We start from the raw sequence: 16647 nt of genomic DNA, 5'->3' as shown, positions 1-16647 counted from the left end.
GTTTGCCGGGGAGCCTTGGCGAAGCTATTGCCCGGGTGTGCCTGGAGGGGAGGGTGCGGGGGAGTCCACCCGCGTTTTTACGTGGACGATCGTGGGAGGTTGCTCCCCCTTCCTCCCCACCCCCGTTTCCACGGGCCTGGGAGGCGAAGGTGTGGGGAGAGAGGAGGATTTTTTGGGGGTATTTTTTTTCTTATTCCGGCCGTCGTCTTTACAGCCTCAGAGGTGTACGCGGTGATGAAGTATCCGCCTGGAGGAGGGATGTACTGCGGAGGGGGGTCCGGCACCGAGCGATCGGCCCGGGGGGGCTTCGGTCTCCCGGGGGGGCTGCACCCCCCTCCCCGCCCCAGCCGAGGGCACGGAGCCCTTGGGGGGAAACCGGTTTGTTTCGGCCGTGACACGGAGTAGCACACGGGATGGGGGGGGCTGCCAAAAGTATCACGAAAAAAAAAAAACCCACCCACCCGTGGCAGGATCGAGCCCTGACGTTGAGACAGCAGTGATCGCTTGCTTTTTTTTTTTTTTTTTTTTTTTTTTTTTTGTGGCGACGCTTAATATTTTGAGCAAAATCCTCTCGTAAATTGCTCAAGATGTTCCGTGGCTTCATTACCGTTGTTATTTCTGTCCGTAGGCGGCCGGCTCGGAAGTCACAAGCACATTATTTTCTCCTGCAACCTCACTGCCAGCCTTCGAGAGCCAAGCGCAGACATTGTTTAGCTTTTTTTGTTTTATTATTATTATTCTTGTTGTTCTGTTTGCCACACTTTGGAAAGGTAACTGTAAAATCACTCAGTGTCTGCGAGTTGTATTGCATTTTACTGGAAAGCTATAAAACTGTCTTATTCCCTGATGTTTCTTGATTAACTTATGAGCATAAAGGAAATGCTTGAATAGTGTTCCCTCTGCGGTTTTCTTTCGGTGAGGGAAAGCCAAGGGAAGATGCTAATATTGTCATCTTATTTTACAATTTATACCGGCTGCCCAAACAGTGTGTATATATAAACGAGGGCGCAGCAGGGTTCAGTTTCTTAAATGCAGCCCATATATTTCAGAGATCATACTCGCCTTGATAGCCGGGCTGGCGAATTATTTAGCCTGCCCTTTATTGCTGTTAAAACTTTGGCTTCCATTTAAATAAACAAAGCGATCCAGAGCCATTTATCAATTCCGTAGAGGTCCAGCTAACAGGACGTCCCGGCAGCGATGGTGTGTGCTTACCCCCGCCGGCAGCCCCCCTGCGCTGCCTCTGCTCCCACCATACAGGACCCCCCCGCTAATAACCTGCACATGGGCCCTTGGCTTCCCCACGCAAGCACCCTCCCCTCCAGCCCGCCATGTGCTTACACTTAACTTTATCTCTAATACATGTGGGTCTCTATGCATACACATATAATATTATGGTGGAAACACATGGCTGGCCTTTTTTTTTAATTAAGCTTTTTTTCTTTTTTCTTGACGCCGCAGTCGTGAAGCTTCGTGAGGAATATTTAGCCCATTAGCTGAATTAGCTGGTGAGAATCAAACTCAAACAGAAAGGACATGAGCATCGCTGCTCACAGAACTGGAAAACATTTGGAGGGTTGTTATATACCCTTCAGGTCATAAATTAATAGTTGATTTATTCTTCAATCAGGAAAAAGCCATTAAGGTTTGCTCAGCTCTAGTCTGTGGGAAAATAATTTCTTTGATTGAGTTTCCCCTAAAGACCCCCAGAAGTTTTCTCTCCTCTGTCATGAGCAGTCTGCTCTTTCCTGTCTTCCGGACGCAGGGAAGAGTAGGACCTCCGGAGAAAAGCAGCTTTCCCGCATCTTGAATTTCACTTTGCATCTTTCTTCCTACCTGTTGATTTAATTTCTCTTTGCATTCGGGACCTTTCTAAATCCATCAAGAGAAAACTATGGAATAATGAGAGTGGTGTATCATCTTCTATCAGCTTTTTCTTCCTTGCTGGTGGCCGATATTGCAGCTCTGAAGGAAACAGACGTTTGGGGGGGGGACAACTGAGAGGTGGGAAAGCATGGCATGGAAAGACATTCAATCTGAGGAATGAGAGGAATGGATAAAAAAAGGCAGGGCTGATGACTTTTTCATTGCATAGATTTCCTACAGGAGCAGTGGTTACCGAACCCTGGTCCGCTTGTTTATTTAGCGTGTTTCTGAAATGCATGAGCTCCTAAGCTGGCCCGTGTCGCTGGCGCGCTCCACGCTTCCATGGGTGAGCCCCAGACCTGGCCCACAGCCTTGCCATTAGAAAGAAGAACCTCTCCAGCCTGTCCACCCACTGGCAGCGATGCTAGGTCGCTGCGCACCATTTAGTGACTTGCTCCCCACCCCATCTGCTGTCACATTGAATCCCAAAGACTATCAGGCTGCTGCTGCAAGGCTGGGAATTTGATACCAAAGGGCCATTTGCCTTGAAGGTAACCAGACTTTCTCCTTCCCTCTTCCCATTCAAATTTGCAGGGTGCTACTTTAGGGTTCCCCCCTGGCTGATGTTGATGCAGACGCAGGTCAGAGGACCCTCTGCGGCACAGGAACTGGCAATACGTGGACGGGAAACCAGCATGGTGGCCGTCCATCCCCACGAATATTGGGATAAGTGTGAGCTGGATGGTCCCCGTGCCAGAAGCAGACACGCTGCTGAAGCCTTGAGCCCTGTCTGGCTCTCCTTCAGTTAGTGCCCCATGGACTGCTCCAAACTCAACCCTCACTGCCCCTCCTGGGCCAGATTTCAGTAGGGCCCCAAATCCTAGGCTGTCATTTTAGTCTAGGACTGGTGATGGGTTACAACACGTGGTTCAGTGGGAACTGGCCTGGGCAGCAGTGCAACCTCATGATGTTCTAGTTGTTGAAACTGGACACATCAAGACCTGTCCTGAGAAATGCAGAGCACTCTTTCCTTCCATCCTTCACTTTTTGTAAAGGTTGAAGCAAAGCCACCACATAGATGTGTGCTTTTGTGTGGACCTCTGCCCTAGCGATGAGACTCACTGAAGTCAACAACCCAGGAACCTGCAGTGGTGAAAACCCTGTCAAGATCCGTCCTGTTAAAGGTGGTAACTGAAGTTAGGGGGTTTCTGCTGGGGAAGTTTCAATGTTGGGCCTAAGTTTTACTGCACTAATGCATCGTGAGCAAGGCTTACTTAGGCCTAACTTTGTCCCAAACGATATGCGAGCTCTACTACCTGTATAACCATGAATGAGGCAGAAGAAGAAACAGGGCAAAAAGGAAAAGTGATAGCACTAAGCCTGCTGGGGGAAAACAGATCGTATTTGTTTAATCGATTTTTAACCTTTTTTTTTTTCAGTTTGGCAAGATAAAGTATTTTAAAGGCAATTTACACAAGGCACAGCAGGTAAGATTCCTTGAATGACATTGTTTAAAAAGGCTGGTGTGGAATAGTAATCAGAAAAATGAGTCAAATGAGAGCTTAAGCTCCTCCCTGTAGGAAAGAAATGTTAAGTGGGTATTTTTCATCCATAGTTGTCTTATTTTAAAAGCAGTTTCCTAAAATATTCCTTGTGATACCAATAGTGGGCCTTGCACGCATTTTCTTGAGCAATTATTTAATCTGCTGTTGCACTGGAAATTTGAATTGCTTTCAGCTTTAGCTCTCCTAAGCCCATCTCTAGTGCGGTGAAAGCTTTTGTCTTGGTACTAACCGGTTGTGTGCAAGAACTGTTTGGTGCCCGAAGCTCCCAAATGTGGCTTGGAGATCACTTCTGACAGAAGGCTGAACTGTTGCCCTCCAAATTAGCCTTGCTAAAAGGCAGGAGGCACCTTCTGTAAATGTGTATTTCCAGGAACTATTTTCTTTTTCTCTTTCAGATTTATTTTGCCCCTTGAAATGTGCAATCGATCTGAAATGCCTAAGAGGATATTGGAGAAGGTTCATCTGAGGTAATGACCTCATCCTTGTGCTCCTTGAAAAGACAATGTTAGCTGAGAAAAGTAACGATGATGAAGTGACAGATACTTACTTTTTATTATGAATCTTATGATCAGTTTTATTTTTTCTTATTACCTGGGAACACGATTTGAAAATGCGTAGGTATTCCCTGCTTGACTGAGATAAAACTTTCCCGTCCATGGCAGAGTGCAGTGTTCCTGAGAGAAAATTCCTTGTAACTTGCTGACTAACAGATTCGGTTTGTTCTCACTCAGGCATGTGAAACGAATCCAGCTTTCAGCTGCTACATTTATTTTTTGTTTCCAGTGCGGATCCATTTGCTTGGTATCATTTTTTCAAAACTTTGGCTTCTGGATTGCACTGTCAACGTTAATGTGTGAGGGTTAAGCTTACTCTGCTTGTGGAGGTGCCCCACTGCAAGACCACAACAAAGACTTTAGCAGCACACAGAGCACATTACGGTGAAAAGCCACCTGTTGAAATAGTAGAGATCATGCCATTTTTTACATGTGCACAGTAAAAAAATGGAAAGATGGGCTGTCCGAGGCTTTCCAAAGCCAAGGGTTGTTGAAATCTTGATGGAAGAACACACTCCTTCACTTCTATGCCTCTGAAATACAAAATATCCATTAAAAGTGATAGACTTGAAGCCAAGGCAAACAATTTCATAAGCTAAACTTGAACAGTTTTACTTGCAAATACTGATCTTGTGATGACAGATTCATTTTTCCAGCTCTGGCAAATTTGTTTCTACTGCAGCCTTGCTGGAAATTACGCTGCAAGTGTTTAAAAACCTGTCGTACCGTGAAGGACTCTGTGTAGGATGCATTATTCAGATGAAGGGAGGACCTCATGGCCATGAGCAAGGTGGGTCTATGTAAGTATCATAAAGTCATAGAAAGGTTTGGGCTGGAAGGGACCTTAAAGATCATCCAGTTCCACCCCCCCTGCCATGGGCAGGGATACCTTCCACTAGATCAGGTTGCTCAAAGCCTCATCCAACCTGGCCTTGAACACTTCCAGGGAGAGGGCATCCACAACTTCTCAACAAGTAGCTTTGGGTTTTGCCTTTTGCAATTGAAAATCCTGGTAGTCTAGGTTTCCTTCAGATTCACAGATGTACCCTTTTATCTTCTGCTTCCCACCTTGTCTGCTAAGTCCATACTCAGTGCTTCCCCCGTAGCCTACTTTCTTCTCCTGACAGAGGCCGACCTGTTTAGCTGCTGGTCTCACTGACTGTGCCAGAAACAGGGGTGGATGGACCTGCAAAAACTTTGTGTCCCATGTTTGGAGGAAGGTCTTTAGCTATTTGCCATGTGTCTTCCAAGGGCACAGACGCACAGACCCAGAGCCATAGGAGTGATGGAGCATGGAGGACCAGAGGAGAAGAGCGTGCCTTGCTATGAAAGTCTCATACAGACACAAGGAAACGTCAGGGGAGACTTGCTCTGTAGGAGCTCAGGGTAGCCTTGAAGTTGAGTATGGACCAGCAAGGTAGCTCACCTCATGGCTACCAGCAATGTGGATTTGCATTAGAAGTCCCCAGCTTCTGCCTTCTGCAGCTGAAAACCCTTTAGATTTCCTTGGCTAGGAGCAGATACTTGTTTATTGGTATGTTAACCAACTGCTAGAGGCCCAAGATGCTCTCTTCTTCCTTGGAAACAGTTTTCCCAGTGTTGAGTCTGATTGACATTTGGTTACTCACTCAAGTATGCAATGACTATCCTTCTCGCTACCCACCAGCCACAAAACCCCACTGCCGCTGATGATGTGCTCTGTCTTTGAAAGTCTTCCAGGCTCTTGAGCAACATGGTGCAATAAATATTAAGAAACAATATTTACTGCAGTGTTATCAGGTGGTAATTTCCCCCCCATATCCCTCACCCAGAGCTGCCTTACCACTCCTGCTCTCTGATTATCTGCATCACACTGAGCTTTCTATTAAAAACTGACACTGAAAATAAACCAGTGGCTTTTTTACTTAGCACCCCTCAGTCTAAAAAAGCCCAACAATCCAAATAACCAACCGAAACGCCAAACAAAAACAGATGTGGAAACCAACAGCAAAAGGAGGAGTAGGAATACTCTCTTTCCCTGAATAAAATACCATGGTTTATTATGTCTGTGTATGTATGAGTGCTTGAGGAGGACAGAAAAGTCATTTTTATTAGGCAGATAATGCCATTCTTAATTCCCTCATGGGGAGCTGGAAAACCCCTTCAAAAGCCACCTTTAGCCGAGGGGTGATGGGCTGACGTGCAGAGGCTGTGATGCTCAAGCACTCCATGCTTCTGTGCTCTCCCCCTTCCCCAGGGCCACTCATTCCCACCTCCAAAGCATTTTTTTTTCCACTTAGGGCATTTCCCAGACCTGTTTGCCACCAGTTTGAAAGCTGCCCTGCGTACAACCATGACGGAGAGGAGGGATGTGATGCACTACCACTGCTGGAGAAGAAGCACGGTGTGCATAATCCACATCACCAGCAGCTCCGCTGCTGCACGGCTCCTGCCGGTACTGCTGTCCCCACTGCCCCACACGTGAGGGCTTGTGCAAGGGTTGGACACTCACGGTGGATTTGAGAAAGACCTCGTATTCACGCCTTCTTCCACCACAAACACCCTGTCCTGTAACTCCGAACCTCAGTTTCCTATCATTAGCTGCGGTGGGAAAAAGGGCTATTTAAATACCGGTGAAGACTGGATTCAGGATGCGGGTATGTTTTAAATTAAGGTGTGATTTTAAACTAATAAAACTAAACCTTACCAAAAGGCTTGGACGTGTACTTACTTCAGTTTAAATTTGGGCCATTTAGGTTGCTCTTAAATCATACTATACATATAACTGTATTTTGACTCACTTTTAAACTAAAATAAAAATATCCAGACAGTGCTTTGCACAGCTGTTTAACAACTGTTAAATACATAAATAGACATCACGTACTAAAATACTGTGTTGATATGAGCCATATAAACAGAAGAGAGTAGAAATACAGTAGTCTTTTTAACCTGATCTAATTTTGTGTCTAGACAAGCTTTACTCAGCATCAGAGTTTGCCTCAGTGCTGCTTATTGGTACTTGGAGAGAATATGGTTTTGGTAGGTACATCATGCTCTTGCTTCCCACTGTTATTAATTTTCTTCGTGGGCTGATGTCTCTAAGAAAAATGGCAAAAACATTTCCAAGACTGCCACTGGAGTCACGGGATGTTTTTCCCATGGATCCGTGGGACCTCGGTAACAGCAAGTGTTGCTGGACCGAGCAAGAAGTTTGCAACACTTTTAGTGCTATTAATATCATGGTTCTGCTCATGGCTGATGGGATACTTTGAAGGCAAAGAGTAAAAGATGAGAAAGAGATGGAGGAAGGGTATAATGCTTTCCCTTTTATCTGCATTTTTCTGTGCAAAAGAATAGGACTTCTGCCAAGGCCTTTATTTATCCGTTGCTATGAAAATCACTTTGTGTCCTAGTTTCAGCAGCATTAATATATTTTTTTTCAGTAAGTGATTATGTTTTATGACCAGTTTAGACTTATATGGAGGTGCAGTAATATGCTATAAAACTCTACACCATAAGCTGTATACAGGACATATCAACTAGTCTAAAGTGATTACACTAATAAGAGAAGAAACAATCCTTCTTACAATTTCATGTTATAGCAGATGAGCTCACTGCTCCTGAGGAAGACACTAAATCACGTTTGTGTAGAAGGTAGAGGGACCCGCTACGCGACTACTGTTTCAAGAAAATATGATGCAGACACAGAGCTAGATCCAAGTATGGAAATTAGCTGGTGGGCCCCTCAGGCTCTCTGGCAACTCACAGGCTATGGAGGAAGAAGAAACAGCTGCTCCAGCTATCATTAGAAAAGACGACAGTAGAGGTAATTAAGCCTTGCAAAGGGATCCAGGTCTCTGTGAAGGAGCCGTGGAGCCTCGGGCTGGTGCCGTCATGGAAAGCCGTGGCATCACCAAACATGGCAGTGAGCCGAGCTCCTGATCTGGCATGCACTGAAGCAAAGGAAAGGTTTTCTGGGGGCTTCGAAAGGGGATGCACAGGGCATTTCGCACATGTCCTTGCACAAAGACAGACCTGTGCTCTCCCTGTGCCCGGCTGAACATTCCTTGGTTAAGGCACGAGATACCAGCCTTTATGTCGAGGCTGATCATGACAAATCTGCATTGATACAATAAATAAATGTGACTGAGGTTTACAGTTCAAACAAGCTATGAGGAGCCACCACAAATCAGCTTGTCATGTTGCCACCAGCTTTACAATCAATCTCCCATAAAGGGCTTAGGCTCTGACTTCTTTCTTCAGTTTGCTTATTTTTGTGGGCTAACTGGCTGCAAGGGAGTCACTAAAGGATGACTGGACTCAGACCTTTCTCTTTTAAAAGGAGTGAAGCACTCTTGCATTTTAGCGGTAGAGCCCACTTGAAAAAAAAATAGGGATCAGGAGAAAAGCAAACAAAAGCCATCCGCCTCTGCACTAATGGTTTGGATCTAGCCCGGACAGTCAGAAAGGCTTGTTAGAAAGTGCTGCTGAAGCAGGGGAAGCTGTGGGCAGCTAGGGCTGGAGCAGTTGTGTTGTACTATAATACATGAAGCCCTGGTTTGTACCCTTTGAATGCTGTGCAGTTAATCCCTGTCACATGGTTAAAATCAACTTTTGGATTCCCTCACTGTTACTCCTTTCCCTTCTGGCCTCGGCCCTGTGTCCTGCTTTCCCCTGAGGATGCTCTCATGGAGGAGCTGCACCCACCTCTCTCCCCAGGCTTGGCTCAGAAATGAAGCATGTCTCCCTGGCAAAGAGGGTCCATGTGGCTCCTGGTGGGTGCGAGCTCAGATCCTGGTAGTATCGATCTCAACCTTTTGGCTGGGGCATCGTGAGACTGGAGGACATGGTCTCACACCATATGGAGAGGCAGCTTAGAGGTGCCAGGCTGTGACATCCCCCGGTCCTGCCGGCTGCTTCGGCTGGTTTACCTTTCCCATATAGTCGGTGTCAGAGGGGTTCACCTCCTACGGCTTTGGCTGGCCAAGAGGGCCCTCTGTGTGTGGGGACAATGGGGTACCCCCCCCATGTGTGCCTTCTTGGGCATTTTTGAGATTTCTACCCTACATGCTTTGGAGCAGGGACTCTCCTTTTGGGTACGTGAACACCTTGCCTAGCTGAACGGGACCTTCACTTTTGGTGGTCAACATGAGCATAGCCACAAAAATAAAAACAAGAAGAACTCAGAAATAAGGCACCCAACTAGAGCATCATGCAGGAGCAACACAACCTCTTTTGCTTTTACTTTTCCTGCTATTCTAAATCGGGCTAATGGTTTCCATGTTTTTTCCACGATGACTCCCAAATGTTTTTTCCTGATCACTACACTGAATGGCTGTTTCATTTAGCACATAATCATTAGCTTCACTCCTTGCTACCAGACACATATTTTGCCTTTTCCTTCACTGAAAGGCATTTGCCATCTGCTGATTCACTCATAACAATATCAGTGTTGCTTTTAAAAATAATAATAATAATAATTATATGCTTGGCTTCCTTCTTGTGCTTTTCATCAGATCTCAAAGCGCTCAAAAATCCAAATTGCTTTGAATCCTGTTACAAAACTCATCGTCACCAACTTTTTCCACAAATGCTGCAGTCCAAGTTCAGTTATCCAGTTTCAGACTGTTTACCAGAGGCCCCCAGCACTTTTTGTATTAAATGCTCCTATCCCAAATCAATCTTTTTGATTTTTGTAAAGCAGTTTTCTACTTGTCTAGTTCCAGTCTACTCCTATACTGTTAATGCTCAGGAACTCTCCACCTCAATCATAACTCTTTTGTCTCACATTTTGTCAGTTTTTCTGCATGGCCAAAACCCCTACTGTAACGCACCCTCCCAGCTATAAGCCAAGGCATTCGTTACAGAATATCCCAATTGCTTATATGTATTTAGACTCATATTTACTACAAATGACTCTAAGGGAATCTGACCACATCTTAGCAGGTAGCTTTCATGCTGGTGAAGTCAGAAACGGGTGTAAACACTACTGATGCTCCCTTTCAAATTTGGCTAAGCTGATTTCCCACTCTTTCTTTCCCATGCAATAATGTCCTTTACGATCTCAGCGAGTGTCAAGCTCCACTGAGATAAGCTCTTGATGTCTCACAGCTGAAGCTCTCTAGTCACCTATTAAATATTTTTCACACCTTTCCTTCTCAGAATGCTTGCCTAATTTTTTATTTTTTTAAAGTAAAGGTATTAAAGCAACTGCTCTGGAAGGTTGGTTTTTTTGGTTGCCAGCCCTTCTACCTCTTTTTAGGACTGTCATTGCTGTTCTTATGTAGCTTGCCCTAGCCTGGAGAGCCCAAATTAGCAGAGGTAATACTGTGTGCATGCAGAACAAAGCAAAAAGTGAAGAGAATGAGAGAAGTGATACAAAGGGATTTTCCAGCTCTGTCAATAAATTTACCACAATAATTACTTCCTTCAACGTGTTTGTTACTAATGGACCTGCATACAGAACTACTTACAACATAATACTTTCAGAGATTACAGTTCCTTTTTCTGTTTGCAGGATATCTGTGCACAGGGCTGAACATCTGCAATTTTCTTATTTAAAAGTGGTTCTTCAGCTAGCTGCCGAGCTCATCACTTGTTGGGCACACACATAGTGCTCGCTTGCCTCACGGGGTACAGCTGCCATTCCCTCCCCTGTCATTAATAACTCTTGGAAGGCCTGAAGATCATCTGAGTCTCACTAAAGCTACACTTTAGTGCTCCCACTTCAATACAGAAATGCGAAAGCGCTCACAGAGACACATATTTCTGTACACAACCAAGGGGCCATCAAATGAAACTAAAAGGAGCCAAGATCAACGCCAACGAAAGGGGAGGATGAACTGGACAATGCCTTTCCAAGGGTGTGGTGGATGCTTGAAGATAACAAAACTCAAAGGGAGACAACTAATTCGTGTCAGAAATGCACGCAGGGTCACCAAGTACGTGAACGCATCAGGTGTGGGAAGTCTTAGGTGTAGGTAGAGGCCGGAGGGCGTGAGGGAGGGAGTGTTTAATATACTCACCCTGCTTTTACGCTCACCCCCAGGCAGCCTGCAGCAGCCTTCTTGAAGACACGACTCCAGGTCAGGGTTTTGGTCCTTTTAAGAAAGCTCTGAAAATTTTTGGGTGTGAATGTTATGGGGCGAATTTTACTTCAGATGCCCGTTTGCAGGAGTGCTAGTGGAAATTGCCCCGTTCACTCCTGTTATTGTCAGCAAAGTGGTACTTCCACCAGGAGTGGTGAAGAAGTGAAAGGAGAAGAAGCTGTAGAAAGCAAATGTCATTGAACACATAGATCTTCATTGAGGCAAATGTCTGTAGGACATTTTTCTAAGTATTTACCCAATGCTCACAGCTTAATTTCGCTATTGCAGAAATAAAGAGAACAGATACTTCCCACAGGAACAAGAAAAGCCTCTCTCACTTGCCACGTTGTGAACTCATTAAAACAGAGGACTCTTGAAACCCCTTCACCCTCTCCACTAGAAAATGAAAGTGCAGGCGATGCAATAACTTACTGTGATTATCAACGAAAATGGGACGGAGGGATTGCCCCAATCTGGAGGCAGGCTCAGCCCGCTCATCCTTTTCTTTTTTTTTTTTTTTTTACTGGAAGATACTCCTAGGGAGGCATTACAGCTGTTGATCAGGGATCTGTTGCTTGTTATTGCAGATGGTACTGAGGTGAACATGAATGCCAGACACATTAAACTTAACAGGATGGGTTTTAGCAACTTGAACATGTTGATGAAAACAGGAAAGCTAATAAATCAGCCACCAAGGACCAGACTGGGAAAGCCAGTCTTTGGGCTTTTTTTTTTTTTTTTAATGTGGGAAGCTTCTGGGGCACAAACAAATATCGCAGACACATATTTGTTGTTTAAACCCAGTCACATTTGCAATCTGTTTGGACATTTGACTGACTTTAAACACTTCTTGGTATAAAACCAGGCCGAGAATCAAAGCCAACAGAACAGATTAACCCAGGCCGGTCCTGAAAAAAAAAGGCACTTCACGTCCCCTGGTTAGTCTAGCTTGTGGATGAAAAGCACGCCTCTCTCACCTCTCTGGTTACCATTTTTTAAAGCCTGAAATTATGGCAAGTTATTAAACAGTGCCACTATTGTACTCATGCAATGGGATATATCATTAGATTTTGTGGTGTATCATGAATTAGCCCAGGGTTCAAACAGGGCTGCAAACTTGAGTAGGTTGCAGTGAGGACCGATAAACTCTAGGAAACAGATCTGAGTGTAGGGACCCTTTCTCAGCCTCCGTAAGAACAAATTAATCCAGCCACCAGCATTAATATAATTCTCTGTCTGTGTTAAGATATATGAATGCACCTTTGCCAAACACACTTTTTCCTAGGGCTTTTTTTTAAATATGAAAACAAGAGAAGAGAAGAGAGGAGAGGTTGAACCAAGTCCTGCCTAAACCTATGTGGACCTGGCTGGAACTGTGTGAATTACTTATGTAAAGATAGTTTTGCTTCCTAAGAAAATATGAGGGGGAACTTGAACCATGTCTTCCCGTCTTCGCTGGTCCTGCTTCCAAGTTGCTTCTTGCTCCATTACAGTGGTTCTCCATTAAGGTGAATGATGTTTTCCTGAACTGTGATTTAAGGAGGTATTTTGGAGGAACGCAATAGCTATTTTAATTTCTGGAGCTATATTTAATAGCTGTTTAATTGACTAAAACATGGCTTTGCAGAAAGCTGACTCAGAAATACTTATACACCAGATGATAAAAAAAGTAGGATGATCAGAACAGGGAAAGGAGATGTGAAAAATAAAGCTTTTTCATTCTGTTATTTGAAAAGCTCTTCCCCCTCCTCCCCCGACATCTTGCATGTCTGTCCTACTTGATTCCATACAAATATCCAGTTTTCCAGTAGTTTCAGATGTTTTGAAAGGATTTGTATACCTGATCACTCCTATGAAACTCTGGGACTAATAATGCCAGTAGAATAGTGAGTAGAAAATAGCAGGCACTTCCATGATTAAGTCAAACCATTTCCTTTCTGTGGCTGAGGAAGATCTGCAGGGTGTAAACAGGGTGTAAACCTTGGTTTCTGCCCTGATCTCATCTAAGTGTGAGGTCTTCTTCTGACCAAGAAAGTCATCTTCTTTCTCCATGGAAACAGGAGGGGTTGGCATGCCCCGTACATGTATGAAACTCCTGTTGTGAACGCGTAACCTTGACAATACTCCACATAGGCACACAACAGCCAAGACTCCCTCAAGATATTTTGTATGACGTCTTCACTTAGCATGGGTTGCTACCTGTGTCTTTGCTTACCAGGGAACCCTGCTTCCCTTCCCTCGGTATATCGTTCATTTATGGATCTGAGTCTTTAGTCTTTAAAAGTACACTTCAATTGAATTGATTATTTCACTTGAAATGATCTATTTAAAGCACCTGCAGGCTGGTAATACCTCTGTGTACATTGAATGAGATTTGATGCTGCAGATAAATGGATTTGGGGTCACATGTAAGTATCTGTCACTCATTTGTCACAGCTGAAATTGATACTGTGAAATAAGTGGGTCTATTAACTTTCCATGTCTATGGGTACGCATTCCGGCCCTGGGCCAGGCTGAGGGCAAATTAATTAATTTTTCCTATTGATTTTTCCCATTTGCTCACTGTTTGAATTTGTGAGTTCCTGTGCATGGTTGTGGTGAACACTAAAAACATTGATTTTAAACTGGGTTACTTGGAAATTCCTGGCAGAAGAACCTGATTTGTATGTTTGTGATTTGTACTGTACTGGCTATTTGTATCCTTCGCTGACCAGAAGCAATGCAATGGCCTTGGTATAACTGCCATTGACGCAACTTGCACAATGCAACGGCTTGCAAATGCTTGGCAGGTCAAGGGGCACTTAAGGAAATTTGTAAATTGTTGTAAATAGCTAATGCAGAGAAGATTTCTGCCTCATGCACACAACCCATTCACAAACGCAAAACAACAAATGGTGACTTATGTGGACAAATTACTGGGGGGAAATGACTTGCTCCGCTCTAAGACCCTGCTTTCTCTAAGGAAATTCTTACCAGTGTAATTACAACTGAAATAGTAATCATTACCTTTCTGGTGCAAAGCCCCACATGGCTTTTTTGCGGTGTTTTAAAGCAGTGTTTGCACTGGAGCAACTTATTACGATGTGTTATCCCACCAGAGTCACTCTTCTTCTGGGGACCCGCAGGGTTTGATACATGCAAAGGTCTACATGAATACACATGTATAAATTGCATAGCTGGGCAGACATCATATACTGGCCTTCAGCTGAATTAAGTGAACACTGTCCTCAAATTATAGTAGTTAAGGCAGCTCACACTTGGGGCTTAAACTACTTGATAGTCTTCCTTTAATCTGGACTCCATGGTGTTTTCAACAAGAAATATTATCCTGTTTTTCAGAGGTCAAATAAATCAGCTTTAAGCTCATAAAAAGGTAAACACACTGATGCCTGCATAACTTTTCTGAGTTTATGAGATATTTTGGCAATAGGAATACAAAGAACCACCATAAATCCTACTGTGCACAAGCACCTAATTCCTGGGGTGGAGTGCGTATGTGGTGGTTCCTCCACCATTCAACGAAATTTCCCTTGAAACTATTATTAGGAAATATTAAATCAAGTAGAAGTATAAACCCCAGTAGGAGCATGCTTTTACACAAGAGCTTTTTCCACTAGTCAGTTCTGAAAAAGTCACTGCATCTCAGGAGGGGGTAGAAGATAGATCAGGAGACATCTTCAGTCATGCTGGATGGTGCCACTTTGACACTACATAAACAAAACGTGTAGTTACAGATGAAAAATAACTGAAGAGGATTACAGCCTGTGTTTTACAACCAATCCCTTTGAGTTTTTCTATTATTATTATTTTAATGACGGTAAAAGTATGTCGGAAATATCCTTCAGCACTTTCATATGTATATATACATATGTATATGTATTTGAGTATGTACATATATACATACACACATATTTATATGTAAAAGCAGTCCATTATAAATACATATAATTCTATAAATGACTAGACTGTGCAAGGGTATAAACGTCTTTTAAAGACATTTTCAGCAAAAGTGCTTAAATTATAAGCTCTCATTTCTGAATCCTGGCTGTAATGAGATCCAGCTGGATGTCAACAGAGATGTCTTTAAAACAGTGACTGTAAGATCACTTCATGAAGCAACACGAGCTTACTTTACAAACAAGTGCTGCTAATGAAGAGAAACGGGGTAAGACTGCAGCTGATACAACAGCCCCTTCTCACCGCTACAGCCTTTGAGCACGGCTTGGGAGCGATTATGTTTACTGGTGGGGTACCAGGAGGACGTGGAGCTCGGTTCTGGCTGGGGCTTGGCTCTGCACAGCCCCAGGTTTGGTGCTCCCTCATTTTATTGTAGTTCTCCAATTCTCTTGTTGGCAAAGATGGGGAGGGGGGTGGTATGTTGTGTATGATGGGTGGGTGTTTTGGGGAGAGCTTTGGTTATCCAATGGAAAGGGTTTAATCTGGAAACATGCCTTTTGATGGGAGTCAATCCATTGACTTCAGAGAGGCACTAAGTGCCATATGAACATAAATATATAAGAATATAAGCAGACATCTGAAGATGTATCAGGCCCTCTGGACTGCTATCAGGGTTTGATGCAAAGTTGGGAGCAGACAGCAGCTGTCCCCAGGAGAGCTGGCCCAGGGATAGCTGCACCCACCACCACCTCTGCCACCCCCAGGTTTGCACCACGGTGGCATTGCCTCGGTTGCAGTGCCCGTGCTGGTTCAGCAAGCCCCCAGGAGCAGACAGAGCAAGGGGGGAGGCACTGCTCCCACCCGGGCCTTGGGAGGACGTGCTGCCAGAGAGTGGGAGCGCTGGGTCCTGGGCATCCCTCGCTCCCCGCTTGGGGTAGCAGGCAGCAGGGTGCATGCACCTCTGGCAGGCCGCAGGCGGCTTCATGCCAGCACCTCCCCAAATCCCTGACTCTTATTGTTGTTTCTAGTGACATCAAAAGGAAAGGCTGGTGAGTGCTAATGCCAGCTGGGACCAAAAGCCACAGTTAAACCTGAAGTCTTAAAAATGAGGGAAGCCTGCAAGTAGCCAGTGTGTGTGTGTGTGCGCGCACGTGTAAATGGACATCTATTTTATGTCTGATTTGATTTTCCCATTTGTATGTCCTCTGAAGATAAATACAGGGAGATTTCAATTCAGTTAACAGTGGTATTTTGGTAAAATGCCCCCAGAAATCAGGAGAGGCTGATGTTATTTTAAATGGTCCTTGTCTCCATTTATACTAAGCAAGCTGAGCCTGGGGTTTGTCTAAAGCAGAGAGACCACCGAGTAGTCTCATCAGCAGAGCACTAATTGTGGCCATTTATTATAGTCACTTATCTGATAGTAGCTTCTTTATCTGTGATAGTTTTACAGGGATAAAATCCACCAGGCATTTGCACCAGTATATAAACATGTTACCTTGTGGCAGAGTGTCTGTTACTTACTGTCAACACTTGCCAGCAAAAAAATGCCTATCTTGAGCTTATATGAAGTAATGATGAGTTTAATATGCTGCAGTGAAAGCCGCAGAATAAACAAGGCATCACAAGTGTTTGCCTTGTCTGGCCTCTTAAACAAATAAAGGTGACTGAGAAGTACAAACAACACCAGGTCGGGGC

At 44.4% G+C, this 16647-nt stretch overlaps 1 long non-coding RNA gene across 1 annotated transcript; it reads left to right on the top strand.

Annotated features, from left to right (window-relative positions):
- Positions 1-3305: 3305 nt before the first annotated feature.
- On the top strand, positions 3306-6499 carry LOC148053203 (uncharacterized). The gene is made up of 4 exons (XR_015708903.1): positions 3306-3353; positions 3827-3898; positions 4668-4775; positions 6265-6499. It is a non-coding gene; the product is annotated as an uncharacterized LOC148053203 (long non-coding RNA).
- The last annotated feature ends 10148 nt before the right edge of the window (positions 6500-16647 follow it).

Source organism: Nipponia nippon, unplaced genomic scaffold (assembly GCF_047370975.1).
Source record: "Nipponia nippon isolate SJK-2023a ecotype South Korea unplaced genomic scaffold, ASM4737097v1 scaffold_4, whole genome shotgun sequence".
NCBI classification, from domain to species: domain Eukaryota; kingdom Metazoa; phylum Chordata; class Aves; order Pelecaniformes; family Threskiornithidae; genus Nipponia; species Nipponia nippon.
This window is presented reverse-complemented; position numbering and strand designations above follow the sequence as displayed.